General features: G+C 47.9%; 1 protein-coding gene across 1 annotated transcript in view; it reads right to left on the bottom strand.

Annotated features, from left to right (window-relative positions):
• VWA8 (von Willebrand factor A domain containing 8) overlaps positions 1 to 18,700 on the bottom strand; it is a 545,205-nt gene that overhangs the window by 92,818 nt on the left and 433,687 nt on the right. The gene's annotated exons all lie outside the window — the stretch shown is intronic.

Below are 18,700 nucleotides of genomic sequence, written 5' to 3'. Positions count from 1 at the left end.
TTTACAATGTTCTGTCAATTTCTGCTGTGCGACAAAGTGTCCCAGTCATACACATGCTTTATTTCTTTCAGTGTATTTCCATCCAGATCGTATTCAAATGGAAATAACACGCCTCTTGACTTCCAATGAGGACCTTGGGCGCTGCTGCTTTGTGCCAGGCAATAGGATGGTAAACGTGAGAAAGTGTTACTTCGAAGCTCACGCATCACTCTAGAGGGAGATGGTTGCATCTGATTGGTGGGGAATGTTAAGAGGGTTGTTGGGGTTTCCTGGCTGTGCCCAAGGCATGTGAAAGTTTCCATGCCAGGGATCGAACCCACACCACAGCAGTGACCTGAGCTGTGCCAGGAATCGAACCCACACCACGGCAGTGACCTGAGCCGCTGCAGTGACTACGCCGATCGTTAAGCTGCTGTATCACAAGAGAACGCAGAGGATTGTGGTTTCTGATGGAAGTTGGGTTTCTCTTCTATCTCCTTTCTTCTCATTTCTTAGCACCGTTTTAGGTACCATGGGCTCTCTCCTTCAATTAAGGGAAATATTAGGCGTACTCAAAATCCGGGGAAATTGGGGCAGCTGGAGGATTTAAAAATGCTGGTGCTCTCATAAGATCTGTGTGCTGAGGAAGCTTTGATGGTGCTGGCCTGGCCTGGATGCTAATGTCCAAATGGCTTCAGGGGAGCTGAAGGGTCCAGATCCAAGGTCTCCCATAGGGTGGGCTTTGCTCGTGGAAGCCAATGATCCCATCCCCACCGCTGCCACCTGCCTTTTGTGGAGGATGGGGAGAGGCATAGAAACAAGGAAGTCCTTGGAGTTCCTGTTGTGGCTCTGTGGTAATGAATCCAACTATTATCTTTGAGGACTCGAGTTCGAACCCTGGCCTTGGCTCAGTGGGTTAAGTATCCAGAGTGGACGTGGGCAGTGGCAGAGGTCGAAGACATGGCTCAGATTCTGTGTTGCGAATCCTGTGTTGCTGTGGCTGTGGCTTAGCCCGGCAGCTGCAGCTCCGATTTGACCCCCTAGCCTGGGAACTTTCATATGCCGCAGGTGCCGCCCTAAACAAACAAAAAAAGCAAAAAAAAAACCAAGAAAGTCTGTAATTTTCTTATCTATGCTTTTCTATCCTTAAACTCCTAAAATAACCAGGCACTGCTTTGATAATCAGAATCAAGTTATACAAAACTCTAATCCTTGTGTTCCTATAGTACCCAAATCCAAAACATAAGTACTTACAATTTAATTTCTATTTTGAAAACCTAACTACAAATTTGATCTGTTTTTAAGGGCACTGGGAAGCTAACTTGCCTTTTCTTTAAATTTTTCTTTCCTCTAAGTTTCTGGGAAAGCTTTTGGGTTGAACCCAAATATTTCCTTCATTTCTTTATTGAGATGTAATTCACATACCGGAACAGCCATCCTTGTAAAGTGTACAAGTCAGTGGTTTTTTAGTCCATCTATTCACGGAGTTGTGCAATCATCATTATTGAATTTTCTGTCTCCATGAATTTGTCTATTCTGGGTATTTTGTATAAACAGAAGCATATAGTATGTGGCCTTTTGTGTCTGGGTTTTTTCTTTTTACATATGGTTTTCATTGTCCATCCATGTTATACAGGAATCAGTACTTAATTGCTCTTGATGACTGAATGATAATCTACTGTATGGATATACCATATTTTGTTTATCTGTTTATTGATTGAGGGCCATTTGGGTTATTTCTGCTTTTTGGCTAATGAATATTGCCCTTATGAATATTCATGTACAAGTTTTTGTGTGGATACATGCTTTAATGTCTCCTTGGGTATATAACTATGGGTGGAATTGTTATGCCCTATGTTTAACTTTTTTTAAACTTTTTGAGGACTTGCCAAACTTTCCCATAGCAGCTGCACCATTTTGCATTCCCATCAGCCATGCGTGAGGGCTCCAATTTCTCCACATCCTTGGCCACACTTGCTATTGTCCTTTTTTTTTTTTTTTTTTTGTCTTTTTAGGGCCTCACCCACAGCATATGGGCATATGGAGGTTCGCAGGCTAGGGGTCCAATCAGGAGCTATAGTCGCCAGCCTGCACCACAGCTACAGCAATGCCAGATCCAAGTCTGCAACCTATACCACCGCTCACGGCCACGCTGGATCATTAACCCACTGAGTGAGGCCAGAGATCAAACCTGCATCCTCATGGATACCAGTCAGATTCATTTCCATTGAGCCACGACGGGAGCTCCTATGGTTCATCTTTTTGAATATAGCCATATCCTACTGGGTGTAAAGGGGTATCTTATTGTGGTTTTGATTTGCATTTCCCTGGTGACTAATGATGTTCAACATCTATTTATGTGTTTATTGGCCATTTGTATGTCTTTTTAGAGAAAAAGCTATTCACAGCCTTGGCCCATTTTTAATGAGGCTGTCTTTATCACTGTTGAGTTGTAGGAGTTTTCAATGTATTCTGCATTCAAGTCCTCTATCAGACATACAATTTGCTAATATTTTCTGTTTTGTAGGTTGTCTTTTCACTTTTTTGTGAGTGTCCTTTGAAGCACAAAAGTTCTAAATTTTCATGAAGTCCAGCTTTTCTGTTTTTTCCTTTGTCATATGTGCTTTTCATATCATGTCTAACCATCATCTAATTAAAGAAATAGATGAGTCACAAAGAGTTCACCTGTGTATTTTCTTTTAAAAGTTGTATAATTTGGAGTTCCCTGATGGCCCAGTGGGTTAGAATCAGGTGTTGTCACTTTTGTGGTTCAGGTTTGATCCCTGGCCCTGGAATTTCTGCATGCTGAGGATGCGGCTGAAAAAAAAAAAAAAAAAAAGAATTGTATAATTTTATACAATGCTTACATTACACGAATCTTACATTTAGGGCTTTGATCCACTTTGAATTAATTTGTGTGTGTGTGTGTGTGTGTGTGTGTGTGTGTGTGTGTTTTTGCCTTTTCTGGGGCCGCTTCCGCGGCATATGGAGGTTCCCAGGCTAGGGGTCGAATTGGAGCTGTAGCCCCTGGCCTACGCCAGATCCACAGCAACTCGGGATCCGAGCTGCATCTGCAACCTACACCACAGCTCACGGCAATACCAGAGCCTTAACCCACTGAGCAAGGGATCAAACCCGCAACCTCATGGTTGATTTACCACAGGGCCATGGCAGGAACTCCTTTTTTTTTTTTTTTGAGTCTTCTTTTATCCAACTTATTTCTAAGCATTTTTTGATGCTATTGAAAATATAATTCTTTTGGTCTTTTGGCTTTTTTTTTTTCTTAGGGCTGCACCCACGGCATATGGAGGTTCCCAGACTAGGGGTCCAACTGGAGCTTCAGCTGCTGGCCTACGTCACAGCCACAGCAACACCAGATCTGAGCCGCATCTGTGACCAACACCACAGCCCACGGCCATGCCAGATCCTTAATCCAGTGAAGCGAGGCCAGGGATCGAACCTGCACCCTCATGGTTCCTAGTCGGATTCGTTTTGTGCATCACGGGAACTCCTAGAATTGCTTTCTTAACTTTATTTTCGGATTGTTCTTGCTAGTGTACAGAAATACACTTGATTCTTATATATTGCTTTTGTATCCTGCAACCTTGCTATATTTATTTATTAATTCTAATAGGGGTGTGTGTGTGTGTGTGTGTGTGTAGGAGGGCTCTTTATACAAACTCATACCATTTGCAAATGGGAATAGTTTTACTTCTGTAAAAGAATGCCTTTTACATTCTTTCTGTTGCCTCACTGCCCTGGCTACAACTTCCAGTACAATGTTAAAAAGAAGTGGTGAGAGGGCACATCCTAGTTTCTGATCTTAGAGGAAAAGCTATCAGTCTTTCACCAGTAAGTAGGATGTAAGTTGTGGGACTATATTTTTTTTAATGACATGAGACCTTGACTTGTTTTTTAAACATAATTAACATAATTCCCCCATTACCTGGAACTTTTTTTTTTGTCTTTTTACAGCAGCATATGGAGGTTCCCGAGCTAAGGGTTGAATTGGAGCTGCAGCTGCCAGTCGGCTCCACAACCAGAGCAACACCAGATCCCAGCCACCTCTGCCAACCTACCCTGCAGCTCACAGCAACACTGGGTCCTTAACCCACTGAGCAAGGCCAGGGATCCAATCTGCATCCCCTCCCCCCCCCCCCCAGATATTACATTGGGTTCTTACCCACTGAGCCACAGCAGGAATTCCTGGAACTGGTTCTTGTTCTTGCCTGGGAAACTGTATCTGCTTTGGATAAATCTTTTTTTTTTTTCCATTGGGACATAGTGACATTTCACTGTCACTCTACCTTCGATTACTACCCTTTTCAGGATTTGAGGAGTTACTTCCCTTGGCAGCCCTTTCTTTAGTGCCTCCTGGAACCTGGACTCTCAAAGTTAGAAGGGCAGGATATGTAGCTTTGTGGGCTGTGGTGAGGATAAGGTCCGTGGTTTGGGGGAAAAAGTAAGTTCCTTTGGAAAAGTGTTGGGCAGGATAGTTGGTGCTTTAACCTCTGCTGGATGAGTAACTGGGGATAAGCAGCTTGTGGGCTGAGTCACAGCTTGGGGTTCTGAGAATGTTGAAAAAAGTGTTTTCAGTGTTTCCCAAGATGCATTTCAAGGAGCACATTCCTCAGCTGTTTTGAAGACTAGGTGTTAATAAGCTCGTATATCCTGGAAAAGGGCTGCATGTACCTGACTTAAGAGATTTCTTACAAACATGAGTACCTAAATTACTTAGGGTTCAGTGTAAGTTGATGGATCAGGGACCCTCAAACACGGTGGCTCACACAAGATAGAAGTTTCAGAGTTCCCGTCGTGGCCCAGCAGAAAGGAATCCAACTAGGAACCATGAGGTTGTGGGTGCGATCTCTGGCCTTGCTCAGTGGGTGAAGGATCCGGTGTTGCTGTGAGCTGTGGTGTAGGTTGCAGATGTGGCTCGGATCTGGCTGTGGTGTAGGCCTGCAGCTGTAGCTCCGATTCAACCCCTAGCCTGGGAACCTCCATATGTTGCGGGTGCAGTCCTCAAAAGACAAAAGACAAAAGACAAAAAGAAAAAAAAAAAAGAAGTTTCTTTCTTACTATCAGCTCAGAGGTGAGCAGTGCAGTACAGGGCTGGGTGAGTGGCTTCCTGGAACAAAGTGGCTGCTCCTGCCCTCATCATCACATTTCATTCCAGGCAGCACAAAGGAGCAAAAGCAAGTAAGCACAGGCTTTATTTCTTTCAGTGACATGACTAGAGGGGACACAAATGAATTCTGCTCATATTCCCTTGTCCAAATCTTAGTCAGATGGTCATTCCCAGCTGCAAGAGAGGCTGGGAAAAGAAAATTTTTGCTGGGCAAGAGTTCCATTATTAAGTTATTAAACTTGACAGTTCCATGCTTAAAGAAAGACAACAAGAATGGGTATTGGAGGACAACCAGTCCTGTCTGCCACAGACTCTTGAAGGCTTTGAGAAATCCTGCAGCCAAAAGATGTGTGTGTGTGTGTGTGTGTGTGTGTGTGTGTGTGTGTGCAAAAGCTGCCTATAATTCATAGCATATTAGTGTTCCTTAGGAAACGCCTTTGTAGGTAGTGTCACTCTATTTTTTTTGGGGGGGGTCCAAACTGGTGACATATGGAGGTTTCCAGGCTAGGGGTCGAATTGGAGCTGTAGCCGCTGGCCTATGCCATAGCCACAGCAATGCCAGATCGCAGCCTCATCTGTGACCTACACCACAGCTCATGGCAATGCCGGATCCTTAACCCACTGAGCGAGGCCAGGGATCAAACCTGCATCCTCATGGATATTAGTTCATTCCCACTGAGCCATGACAGGAACTCCTTATTTTTCCCCCCTTTGTTTTGGGGGTGGGTCGGCTAATGTCACTCTCTTAAACAAGGTCTGTTAAACTCCACCTCCTCCAAGACCCCCGTGCCCACAGTACAACCCTTGCAAAGTCCTTGCTGGTTCCATGGAGAGTGTCGGTCAGTGGGCTTTTCTGGAACAGAACGAGACCATGCTCTGAGCATGCAGAACTGGTAGGATGTGAACAGTATGTTGTTGAGTTTGGGAATTTTCTTTTTTTTTCTCTTTTATTTCTTTTGGTCTTTTTTTGGTCTTTTTGCCTTTTCTAAGGCAGCTCCTGCGGCATATGGAGGTTCCCAGGCTAGGGGTCGAAATGGAGCCATAGCCACAGCCTATACCACAGCCACGGCAACGCAGCATCCTAACAGCATCTGCGACCTACACCCCAGCTCACGGCAATGCCGGATCCTTAACCCACTGAGCAAGGCCAGGGATCGAACCCGCAACCTCATGGTTCCTAGTTGGATTTGTTAACCACTGCGCCATGACGGGAACTCCAAGTTTGGGAATTTTCTGTTCTAACTTCTGGGAGGGATAGTTACAGCAACAAAACAGAACAAAACCAAAAATGTGATGACCACCCCCAAAGTGAGAGGACCAAGTGGTGGCTCAAATATCCACATACCAGCCAGCCTCTGGGATGGGACAGTGGAACCAATGACACGTCTCCTTGGGAATTATGACTGGCGGGCTGTATCACAGCTGTAATCCTGGTGTGAGATGGCACGTCTGAGCTTAGGGGCAGCAGGTGGTGATGGGTGGTCCAGGGACACCCAGTCCAGGATGGGGACCCTGAGGAACTTCCTCTATAGAAATATCCTCTGGGGGAGTTCCCGTTGTGGCGCAGTGGTAATGCATCCCACTAGTATCCATGAGGATGTAGGTTCGATCCCTGGCCTCGCTCAGTGGGTTAAAGATCTGGCGTTGCCGTGAGCCGTGGTGTAGGTCGCAGATCCTGCATTGCTGTGGCTGTGGTGTAGGCCAGCAGCTGGAGCTCAGATTCGACCCCTAGCCTGGGAACCTCCCTTTGCCGCAGTGCGGGCCCCCCAAAAAAGAAAAAGAAATATCTCTTGGTGGGTGGGGAAAATGGGAGATGTGGGGGTTCCTGCTGTGGTGCCACGGGATGGACAGTGTCTTGGGAGTGCTGGGATACAGGCTCCATCCCCAGCCCAGCGCAATGGGTTAAGGATCTGGTGTTGCCACAGCTGTGGCTTGGGTCTCAACTGCAGCTCGGATCTGATCCCTGGCCTGGATGGCATGGACTTCCCAAAAAGGGGGAAAATAAAACGAGCCTATGAATCCTTGTCTCCCAAGATCATTGGTAAAGACCGAATATAAAAAATGTAAAAAGCATTTAGCCCTCTTCCTCCTCCTCATACCACAAGGACACTTCGTGCCTGTCCCCACGTCCAAATTAGGTATCACCTACAGAGGTCACCGAGGGAAGTTCCAGCCCCCGTGGTCCTTGTCTGATAGAAGAAAGCCCGCAGATCTGGTCTGACGGGTCCAGATGGAGCGAGGCAGGGAGAGAACAGAGGACAAAGGGTGGCCAGATGGTCTTCAAGCCTCAGCCCTGCCCGCCACTGGGACCCAGCTTCCTCCGGATTAAACACAAGCCTAGAACGAAATGTCCATGGGTCTCCTCGGGGTGAGGGGTGGGGGGCCCTACTTCGGGCTTGCAGCTTGTCTCTGAAAAGCAGATGGGATATTTTTAGCTTTTCAGTATGTGTTTCTTCCACACCCTTCTCCAAAATGTTTTCCTGTGCTAATTTATTTGGCTAAGGAGGTTGGTGGTGAGACACACCAAACAGGAAATAGCCGTCATAGCTGCTGTCTGCATCTTTTTTTTTTTTTTTTTTTAAATGCTTTCTCCTGCCCAGCTCACCTTCTCTGCGTCGCTCACTTGGCATTGATTTAAGGGCAGGGGTAAGTGGGAAGGGGAAAGGGAAAGATATTTTTAGAAGGGAACATTTTCCTTCAAGTTCAAAGTTTACTGAAGGGGAAGGATTATGCACAATGGCTGATTAGGTGGCTCCTTTCCACCACAGGGCCTTTGCACACACAATTCTCTCTTATGGAATGCCTGCTCTGGTCTGTTTTCTTTCCCCCCTGGTTAATTCTTCTTTTTTTTTTTTTTTTTTTTTTTTTTTGGTCTCTTTAGGGCCACACCCATGGCATATGGAGGGTCCCAGGCCAGGGTTCTAATCAGAGCTGTAGCCACTGGCCTACACCACAGCCACAGCAACGCCAGATCCAAGCCATGTCTGTGACCTGCACCACAGCTCATGGCAACACCGGATCCTTGACCTGCTGAGCAAGGCCAAGGATCGAGCCGCAACCTCATGGTTCCTAGTCAGATTCGTTTCCACTGAGCCATGATGGGAACACTTAATTCTGCTTCTTTAAGATTAATTTGGCCATTATTTCCTTAGAAAGGCTTCCTGGCTCCCAGTCTAGGTTAGTCCTTAATGTTATTCTTTTTTTTTCTTTCTTTCTTTTTTTTTTAATAACCTCGCCCGTGGCATATGGAGGTTCCCAGGCTAGGGGCAGAATTAGAACTGCATCTGCCAGCCTACACCACAGCCACAGCCACCCTGGATCTGAGCCACATCTTCGACCTATGCTGCACCTTGCAGCAATGCCGGATCCTTAACCTACTGAGTGAGATCAGGGATCGAACCCATATCCTCACAGATACTGGTTGGGTTCCTAACCTGCTGAGCCATGACAGGAACTCACTCGTTCCCATTGTGAACAAGATCCTCAGGGAGGATCTTGAAGCATCCTCCTTAAGTGCGCTCATCTCGTTTGTCGTGACATGTTCATCAGGATCATATTGGGGGTTAAGTTCTCCCCACTCTCTCGCAGGTGGACCCTACGCTCCGTGAAGGACCATCTCTAGCCTGGGCTTGCCACGATGTCCCCAGATCTGTCAAATAAACAAGTGAAACGTCTCACCTCTTCCACATCCCAAGCAGACTGGTCATGACAGTGTCTGTGGCGGTGCTCCATTGCCTTGTCCCCTCTGCTGCTTTACTGGGCTACCTTCTTCTTGTGGGTCTTTTGGGCTTTCCCTTCTCTAGGGCCTGTTCCCTTCCTATCGAAAACATATGAAAAATTGATCCAGGGCCAAAACTAGTGCTAGGGGCCCATAGAGTCCTTTCCCCAGCTACTTAGTTCACTGGGGGAGAAGGGATCTCTGAAGATGGAGAGGCCATTGAAGCCAAAGGAATGAATCTCTAATGGTGGAATTCTAATCAACATGACTGGCAGTGGGGGAAGAGGTGGACTTCCTAGTTCCTAGTCACTCCAGGGAAACAGCTGACGCTAGGCCGACCAAGATCCAGGCACCATATGGAGCTTTTCCTAGAACTCAAGGGTTCTGAAGTCAGTGAACTCTTCCGAGCCCCACTGTGGACAGAACATTGTGTTAATACATTGTGTATGTGAGTGTGAGCATGCGTAAGTGTATGCGTGCATGCGTACGTATATGTGTGTGTTATGAATCCATTAGAAGGGAGGTGATGGGAGTTCCCGTCATGGTGCAGCAGAAATGAATCCAACTAGGAACCATGAGGTTGTGGGTTCGATCCCTGGCCTTGCTCAGTGGGTTGAGGATCCAGCATTGCCATGAGCTGTGGTGTAGGTGGCAGACACGGCTCGGATCCTGAGTTGCTGTGGCTGGGGTGTAGGCCAGCAGCTGTAGCTCTGATTGGACCCCTAGCCTGGGAACCTCCATATACCAGGAGTGCGTCCCTAAAAAAAGAAGGTAGGTGACAAAGATGTGGCCCTGGTTTGGAAGACACTGAGGGGGAGGCAAGGCCCTCAGAGGGTTTGGTGTTGAGCTGTTCCCCAGACCGGCCTGCTAGTAACAGCACGATCTGTCTCCTGGGCTGGACCAGCCCTTCTTCCGCTGGCCTTGTCCTTGCCTGTCAACTTGTCCAAACAGGATTACCTTTGTCACTGAGTTTTCATGCATCACATGGGACGGTCCCAATTTCCACGTGCTCCCAGGAGGCCAGTGACCCATTGTCCTAGGCTCAGGGCCAAAGCCTATCCTGGAACCAAAGGCATCAGGGCTTGGCTGTGGATGCTAAGCCAAAGGAAGCCCCTGCCCAGCCAAGAACGGGTCTGGGAGGGGCAGGGACAAGAGGGTGATCTCTCACTGGTCAAGGGCATTTAGAGGGCAAGGTCTGGAGCTGCAGGAAAGAGGCCGGGGGAGCCACGGGGGAGGCAGCGGCAGAGTCGCTGTGGTCGTGGAAGGATTCTGTGAGGGGGGCTGCCTGTTTAAGGGAGCAGGAGTGTGGAGTTTGTGTCTGGGAGAATGCAGGTAGCCAGAGAGGCATCTGGGAAACAGGAGACACTCTACAATGAGATGAGGTAGGTGAGCAGATGCAAAGGAAAGGAAACTTCAGAGAAGAAGGAACTCAGGATCATTCTGGAAGGAGGGCAGCTGTCTGAGCCCTGCCTGAGCTCTGTCCCCACGGCTGTATCTCCTTGGGTTGATACACAGTAAGCTCACCCAGCCAGGCAGCCTCATTTTCTGTATATATTTTTTATTTTTAAAATTTGATTTATTTATTTTGGCCATGTTTTGGGCAGGGGGAAGTTCCCTGCCCAGGGATCGAACATGCGCCGTAGCAGCGACCCGATCCCCTGCAGCGACAACACCGGATCCTTAACCCACTCACCACAAAACTCCAAAAATTGGTACTTTCAGTCTTTGTTTTTTTGAGTGTTTGTTTGTTTGGTTTTTTTTTTGGCTGTGTCTGTGTCTCAGGCTGCTTCATTTCAGACACAATAAAACTGATGCTGGAGCTGAAGGGATAAGTGACCAAACATGGTATCTCTGACAAAAAAGTTTCAGGAAGGTGAAATCAGAGATGGGAGTGTACCAGGGGGAAATGAGCTCCCTGAACCCAAAGTATAATTAGCCATTATAATCTCAAGTGATGCAGGACTGATGGCAGCGTGATTAGCTGTGCCCAGAAGGATGTTCGCTTTCCAATTGCTCGCGCGCAGATAAGGGACATTGCATCAGGCCAGCAGACGGGGGAGCCAGGCAGCATGCAGCCAAGGCAAACATTCAGGAGAGAGGTCGCCCTGATCGAAGCCCAGTATTTTTGGAGCCGGTCTTCAGGGAGGTTATGAAACAGGTTAGGGCCATGGCCCTGTAGGTCCCAGGACACGAGGCAAAATGACATCTGGATCATTTTCTAATTTTTAATCCCTCTCTTTTTTTTGGTGGCACCCACTGGCACGTGGAAGCTCCTGGGCCAGGGACGGAACCCACGCCACAGCTGTGACCAGAGCAGTGACAATGCCAGGTCCTTAACCCATGGAGCCACCAGGGAACTCCCCCCCCCCTTTTTTTTTGGAATCTCGTTTGAGAAAGGGAAGAGATTGCTTCTCCTTGGCAGGCTGCTGAACGGTGTTTTCAGACTGCACCCAACAGTTTGCAATTTGTGATCCAAATACCAGAGCAGTAAGTTTTCTTTCATGCTAATTTTGCCTTTTCAATGCTGCCCCATCCTGAGGTCCAGAATTCTTTTCATGCTGTATTAAGACCTGTTTTTAAAGGCCAAACTGTTTCTCCTCCCTGCTCCCCTCCCCAAGAGAAAGAGAGGCCCTAACATTATCCGAAGGGTCGGATTAGCATTTTCTCCTGGTCTTTAAGACTCTAGACAATCACCACTTTATGCCTCTTAAGATGATGGGCCTCCGGACAGGGCTTTCTTTGCTTGGAGCTGAGACACTTGTTTTCTGAGTCTCTTAATGGCTGCAGGATCCAAGACAGAGATGCGGGGAACCTGGGATGGTCTGAGTGGGGAGGGGGAGGGAAACCCAATCCCTGGTTTCAAAGGGCTGGGCTTGCATTGTCCTGCTTCCTTAAAGGACTGAATGGTAATTGAATGCTGTCACCTCTTTCCATATCACCAGGGATGGCAGAGGATTTGGGCTAAAAAGGACACACTAATCTGTGGGAGGGCTGGGATTTGCTTTCTCCTGAAGTGCTTTCACTTGTTTTTTGTTTTATTTTTTAAAAAAGTCTTCTGGAGTTCCCGTCGTGGCACAGTGGTTCACGAATCTGACTAGGAACCATGAGGTTGTAGGTTCGATCCCTGCCCTTGCTCAGTGGGTGAAGGATCCCGGTTGCCGTGAGCTGTGGTGTAGGTCACAGACACGGCTCGGATCCCATGTGGCTGTGGCTCTGGCGTAGGCCTGCAGCTGTAGCTCCGATTCAACCCCTAGCCTGGGAACTTTCACATGCCGTGGGAGCGGCCCAAGAAATGGCAAAAAGACAGAAAAAAAAAAAAAAAAAAGAAAAAGAAAAAGAAAAAAATCTTGTTGTAGTAGTCTCAGGTGTACAGCAAAGTGAATCAGTTATACCTATACCTACATCCATTCTTTTTTCTCGTGTTTTAAAAACTATTTATTTATTCGCTTTTTAGGGCCACACCTGTGCCGTATGGCGATTCCCTGGTTAGGGGTCGAATCGGAGCTATAGCTGCCGGCCTACACCACAGCCACAGCCATGCTGGATCCAAGCCACGTCCGTGACCTACACCACAGTTCACGGCAACGCCAGATCCTTAACCCACTGAGCGAGGCCAGGGATCGAACCTGCAACCTCATGGTTCCAAGTCGGATTCGTGAACCACTGAGCCACAAGGGGAACTCCTCTAAGTAAGTTCTTTTGTATCGTTTTTATTAGAGTCCATATATAAGTGATATCATGTGGCATTTGTCTTTCTCTGTCTGGCTTAGAAAGTGCTTTCTTTTGTAGAGGATGGGTGATGATTATCTGAAGGGTGCAGGGAAGACCCTGGGTGAGTCCTTGACCTTGTCCTCTCCCATGGCTGTTCCTCCCAGGTCTCCGATCCTCCCCGCAGACCTCCTGAGTCGTTCTACTTTAGGGAACTGAATTCCACTTGCGAAGCTGGGCTGTATGTACCCGGAGCTGGCAGGGCAAGTTCAAAGGAGGACCTGGTCCACCTGAAGCCACCATTTCAGCTACATCTTATCCAAGCAGTGGAATGAGGTGACTGTCACTCGAATGGCATCCTTTCCCGGGACGCACAATGGCCTCTGAGGTCAGCCTGGAGTTTCTGAAGGCACAGACATCCCATTCTGGGATTTTTTTTTTTTTTTTTTTTTTTTTTTAGGGCCGACTGGCAGCATATGGACGTTCCTAGGCCAGGAGTCGAATTGGAGCTGCAGTTGCAGGCCTACATCACAGCCACAGCAATGCCAGATCCGAGCCACGTTCCTAGGCCAGGAGTCGAATTGGAGCTGTAGTTGCAAACTACACCGCAACTCACGGCAACACCAGATTCCCAATCCACTGAACAGGGCCAGCGATTGAACCCACATCCTCATAGATACAAGTCGGGTTCATTACCGTTGAGCCACACTGGGAACTCCCTATGCTGGGATTTAAATAGACAGGCCTAGCATTTAAAGGGTGTGAAGTAACCTTCAAATATGGCTGTGTATTGAGGGAGGTTTCTGTGAATGAGATACTGAGTGACTCCTGGCCAGAGCGTTGATTTATTTATTTTTTTAGGGTCGCACTTCTGGCACATGGAAGTTCCGAGGCGAGGGATCGAATTGGAGCTGCAGCCACTGGCCTACACCACAGCCACTGGCAACACTGGATCCCATCCGCGTCTTCGACCTACACCACAGCTTGTGGCAACGCCAGATCCTTCACTCACTGAGCAAGGCCAGGGATCGAACCTGCATCCAAACGGACACTATGGAAGGTTCTTAACCCACTGAACCACTGTGGGAACTCTTGGCCAGAGCTTTTAAAGAGACATTCTGTCTGGAAGGTCTCTGCAGGGTGGGAATTCAACGCCAGTTATAATGGCCCCACATGCAAGGCATTTGACAAAGGTGCGCTAATCACATTCTCGGGGCAACCCCACAAAGCAGGCGTCATCATCCCCAGTCTGCAGACAAAGGATGGAGGCTTTGGTCCTGGCAGCAGAGAGCAGCAGAGCTGGACTACTTCTAGGCTTGCCTGGTTTCATTGCACCCATTGCATAGGCTAGGGGTCAAATCGGAGCTGTAGCCACTGGCCCACACCACAGCCATAGCAACACCAGATCTGAGCCATGTCCTCGACCTACACCACGGCTCACGGCAACACTGGATCCTTAACCCACTGAGGTAGGCTAGGGATCGAACCTTCGACCTCAGGGATACTAGTCAGATTCATTTCTGCTGAGCGACGATGAGAACTCCATTTTTTTTTTTTTTTTTTTTTTTTTTTAGGCTCTTCTGAGCACATCTGCTGGCCCTCAGGAAAGATCTGGGTTGGTTGGTCTCCTGTCCCTCCAAGCTGGCCTCCTTGGGACTTTGATCAGGCAGAGATTTCAGAGGGTTTACCCCTTGTCAATGAAATTCAGTGTTTGCACTGATCTTCCAGGCAATTCCTGACAATTTGAGAACCGTAGTCAGCGTTGCCATGATAACACGTGACTTCTAGGAAAGGGGCTGATGAGTGACGCTCTGGGGCTCCTCTTGCTTCTCAGGCCGGGCCTGGGGAATATGTGGAAAAGAGAAGCCTCAGGAATTACCAGGAGAAGTACACAGAACCAGCTTCTTCAGGAGCTAGCAATGCAAACAGCCAGCCTGGCAGCCACCCAGGATGGCCAGATTGGCTGGGGATGAAATTGATGCCCATTGAAAACCATGGCGCCTCACTTGCCTTCTCGTGGCCCTTTGTATCTCCAGCATAGCCCTGTTTTATACTCTGCTTGGGCCAAAAGCAGGTGCACACAACCAGTCTCCTCCACTAGCCCATGAGAGGCTTAAAGTGTGGGTGGTATTCACCCCCCCTACCCCCATGCTGTTCCCCCAGATCCTGGTTTATGCCTGGCCCATGGTAGATGGAGGCTTGGCTGAACTGAGTTGAAATGACTTCATGCCAGAAGCAGCTAAGTGATGTTTCTTGGGCCTTCTTAGCACAATCTGCAGTTAGAATATGACATAAACAGGAGTTCCCATCGTGGCTCAATGGTTAAAGAACCGGATTAGTATCCATGAGGATGCGGATTTGATCCCTGGCCTTGCTCAGTGGGTTAAGGATCCAGCATTGCTGTGAGCTATGGAGTAGGTCGCAGACGCGGCTTGGATCTGGCATTGCTGTGGCCGTGGTATAGGCCAGCAGCTACAGTTCCAGAATTCGACCCCTAGCCTGGGAACCTCCATATGCTGCAGGTGCAACCCTAAAAAGACAAAAAAAAAAAAAAAAAAAAAAAAAGAATATGACATTAACAGCTCTCAATTTTTAAACTTGTTTGGGATAACAGGAGCATAGCTGAATGACAAGCTAGGAGAGCTTCTTCAGCTCCTGGCTCTGCTACCTCCTAGTTGGATGATTTTTGAGCAAGTCATTGAATCCATTTGAGCTTGAGTTTCTGGCATGAAATATGTGTCCTAAATAAGCTGAGGCTTATTCAGGGAAATAAATGAGATCACACAGACGAAAACACTTGTTGAGGGGAGGGATAAATTAAGAGTTTGAGAATAACAGATACTACTATATATAAAATAAACAGCAAGGACTTACTTGTAGTACAGGGAACTATATTGACTATCTTATGATTATCATGGAAAATAATCTGAAAAATATTATATATAACATATATATTAGTTTGCTATATAACTGAAATGAACACAACATTGTAAATTAACTATATTTCAATTTTTTTTAAAAAAGAGGGGAGTTCCCTGGTGGCTTAGCAGGTTAAGGGTCTGGTGTTGTCACTGCCGTGGCTCTGGTTACTGCTATGGATCAGGTTGGACTCCCGGCCTGGGAACTTCCACATGACAGGGGTATGGAAAAAAAAAAAAAAAAGAGAGAGAGAGAGAGAAAGAAAAGAAAAAGGAAAAAAGACATTTGTAAGTAAGGACTACAAGGTAAAGAAATTCTGTGCTTTTGAAAAAAATACAAAGAATAAGTCCAGTTAGTGTAGCAGGCCTACGGTTTTGTTTTCCTATGTGGAATAATCTTAAAGACACACACACACACTCTTCTGCAATCATTATCCAAATCAAAATATAGAACATTTTCAGCAGCCCAAGAGGTTCCCTCAGGGCCCTTCATAGTTAACAAACCCCAAAAGGCAACTATAGACTGGACTTCCCTGTTTTTCAGTCTTGGGATTTGACCTGAAACGTTTTCTTGTTTGGTCCATCTCTGTAACCCCAGCTCCCCCTCCCCTGCCTTCACTCTGCATGCACACTGAGTTTTCCCACCCAGGAAGTTATCTCATGAGCTGATGGGTGCAAGGCCAGCCTCAGGGCCCAGAGACTGTGGAGTCCACCCAGACTGTCAGTGGTGCCTCTAGAAGCCTCGCACACCTTCTCCCTAACACATAGGCTGGATGCACGCACACCCCTCCATCCGTGCGGTTCTGTAAACTCACCCCATCTGCCTCTGAGTCAAGCTCTCTTACCAGCCTATGAGCTTCCTAAGAGCCTAGGTCATTCTCCTATCCATTCCATATCCCTTGGTCTCTGGAACACGGTATTTGTGAATCTTAATGGACTCTTACAGTTTGATATAGCGCAGGGCGTCAGATTTGGCAGGTACCAAATTTGTTGCCTGTATCACTCATCTGCTAGTCGCCAAACATCATTGCTGCTATTCCGGGATATGCAAATAGGCTTCTGGTATGTGCATTTACTTATTAATGCGTCAAAAGAAAAATGACTAAATGCCAACCACAACTCTGTAGCCAGCGTTGCACAGCCCAGATTGGCAATGGGGGAACCTTGGAGACTTGTTCCATGTTTTGGTGCTGATGTAAGAAACATGGGAGCTACTAAGGCCATTTCAGTGGTGGCTGAAAACAACCCAAGTAGATTTCTCCTGTATCAGCCCAGTGCAATATTTCTGGTCAGCGTATGGCTTCCTTCCATATAGCGATTCAGGCACCCAGGCACCTTCCTTCTCATGGGCCTGCCATCCCTGATGGCCTTAAAGTGCCCTGCACCTTAAGTGCAGAGGGATAAGTGTATGAAGAAAATCCACCCACATCTTTTTTTTTTTTTTTTTGGCCTCTTTAGGGTTGCACCCGCGGCATATGGAGGTTCCCAGGCTAGGGGTCGAATTGGAGCTACGGCTGATGGCCTACACCACAGCCACAGCAACGCAGGATCTGAGCCACCTCTGCAACCTATACCACAGCTCACAGCAACACCAGGTCCTTAACCCACTGAGCGAGGGCAGGGATGGAACCCGAAACCTCATGGACACTGGTCAGATTCATTTCCGCTGAGCCACAACGGGAACTCCTCCACGCACCTCTTAAAACTCCTCTCCTAGAAGCAACAGATTCATCCTATTCACACTCCACCAGCAAGAATTAATCACATGGCTACTCCTGGGTAGGAGGAAAACAGGAAAATCCTTTTTCTTGTTGGGACAGCAACGATTCCCCAAAGCAACAATTTTTGGTACATAACCAGCTAGCTATGTGTAGCCCTATTCATACACCACGGTTTTTTGGTTTTTTTTTTGAGGGGGGGGATCTTTTGTCTTTTTAGGGCCGCACCTGCGACACATGGAGGTGCCCAGGCTAGAGGTCTAATCGGAGCTCTGGCTGCCGGCATATGCCACAGCCACAGCAACGCCAGATCCAAGCTGCGTCTACAACCTACACCACAGCTCACAGCAACACTGGATCCTCAATCCACCGAGAGAGGCCATGGATCGAACCCGCAACCTCACGGTTCCTAGTCGGATTCGTTTCTGCCGTGCCACTGGAACTCCTACACCACCATGGGTATTTTTTGCCTATTTCCCCCACTCTAACATGAGCTCCCAAGACCAGGAGTTTGTTTTGTGTATTGTAGAAGCCCCCGTGGGTGGCGATGCCTGAACTGCATCTTGGAGGAGTTACCCAGGTGCAGCGGTTGGAGAAAGACCCCGCCAAGGGGTGGATGGCCCAAGAAGATTCAGGAAGGGTCAGGGAGAGGTGTGTTCAGACAGCTGTATTTGCCTCCTTGGGCAAGAGAGAAGAGTAGGGTCTGGACCAGGCCAGCACAGGAGCCTGGGTGCAGGGGCCAGGACGGGCAGGGCCTTAGCCTCAAACTGTGGAGTTGAAATATACCCTCTCACTCCTAGTCACACAAATGATCTTTCTCTGAATCCAACACCTTTAAAGTAGGGGGGGGTAGGTTGGTTATCAAGACCCATTAGGTTGCTTAATCATAGCAAGAACTCAAAAAAGCCTCCTTGGAGTTCCTGTCATGGCGCAGCGGCTAACGAATCCGACTAGGAACCATGAGGTTGCGGGTTCGATCCCTGGCCTCGCTCAGTGGGTTATGGATCCAACGTTGCTATGAACTGTGGTGTAGGTCGCAGGTGTGGCTCGGGTCCCGAGTTGCTGTGGCTCTGGCGTAGGCCGGTGGCTATAGCTCTGATTCGACCCCTAGCCTGGGAACCTCCATGTGCCGAGGGAGTGGCCCAAAAAATGGCAAAAAGACAAAAAAAAAAAAAAGCCTCCTTTCTGAAGTTCCCGTTGTGGCACATCGGAAACGAATCCTCCTAGGAACCATGAGGTTGCGGGTTCGATTCCTGACTTCGCTCAGTGGGTTAAGGATCCAGTGTTGCCATGAGCTGTGCCATAGGTCACAGGTGTGGCTTGGATCCCGAGTTGCCGTGGCTGTGGTGTAGGCCAGTAGCTGTAGCTCCGATTCGACCCCTAGCCTGGGAACCTCCATATGCCACAGGTGTAGCCTTAAAAAGACAAAAGACAAAACAAACAAACAACCCCCCCCCCCCCAGAGTCTACTTTCTTTCTTTCCCTTTTCTAAATATCCACATCTGCCACAGCGGACACACGCCACACGTCA

The sequence above is a fragment of the Sus scrofa genome, chromosome 11, assembly GCF_054392235.1.
Source record: "Sus scrofa isolate SSC_HxYL_T2T_F1_AM1 chromosome 11, Sscrofa_HxYL_maternal_Yorkshire_Landrace_v2.0, whole genome shotgun sequence".
Taxonomy (NCBI): domain Eukaryota; kingdom Metazoa; phylum Chordata; class Mammalia; order Artiodactyla; family Suidae; genus Sus; species Sus scrofa.
The sequence above is the reverse complement of the archived record's forward strand: the minus strand, read 5'-3'. Positions and strand labels throughout refer to the sequence as shown.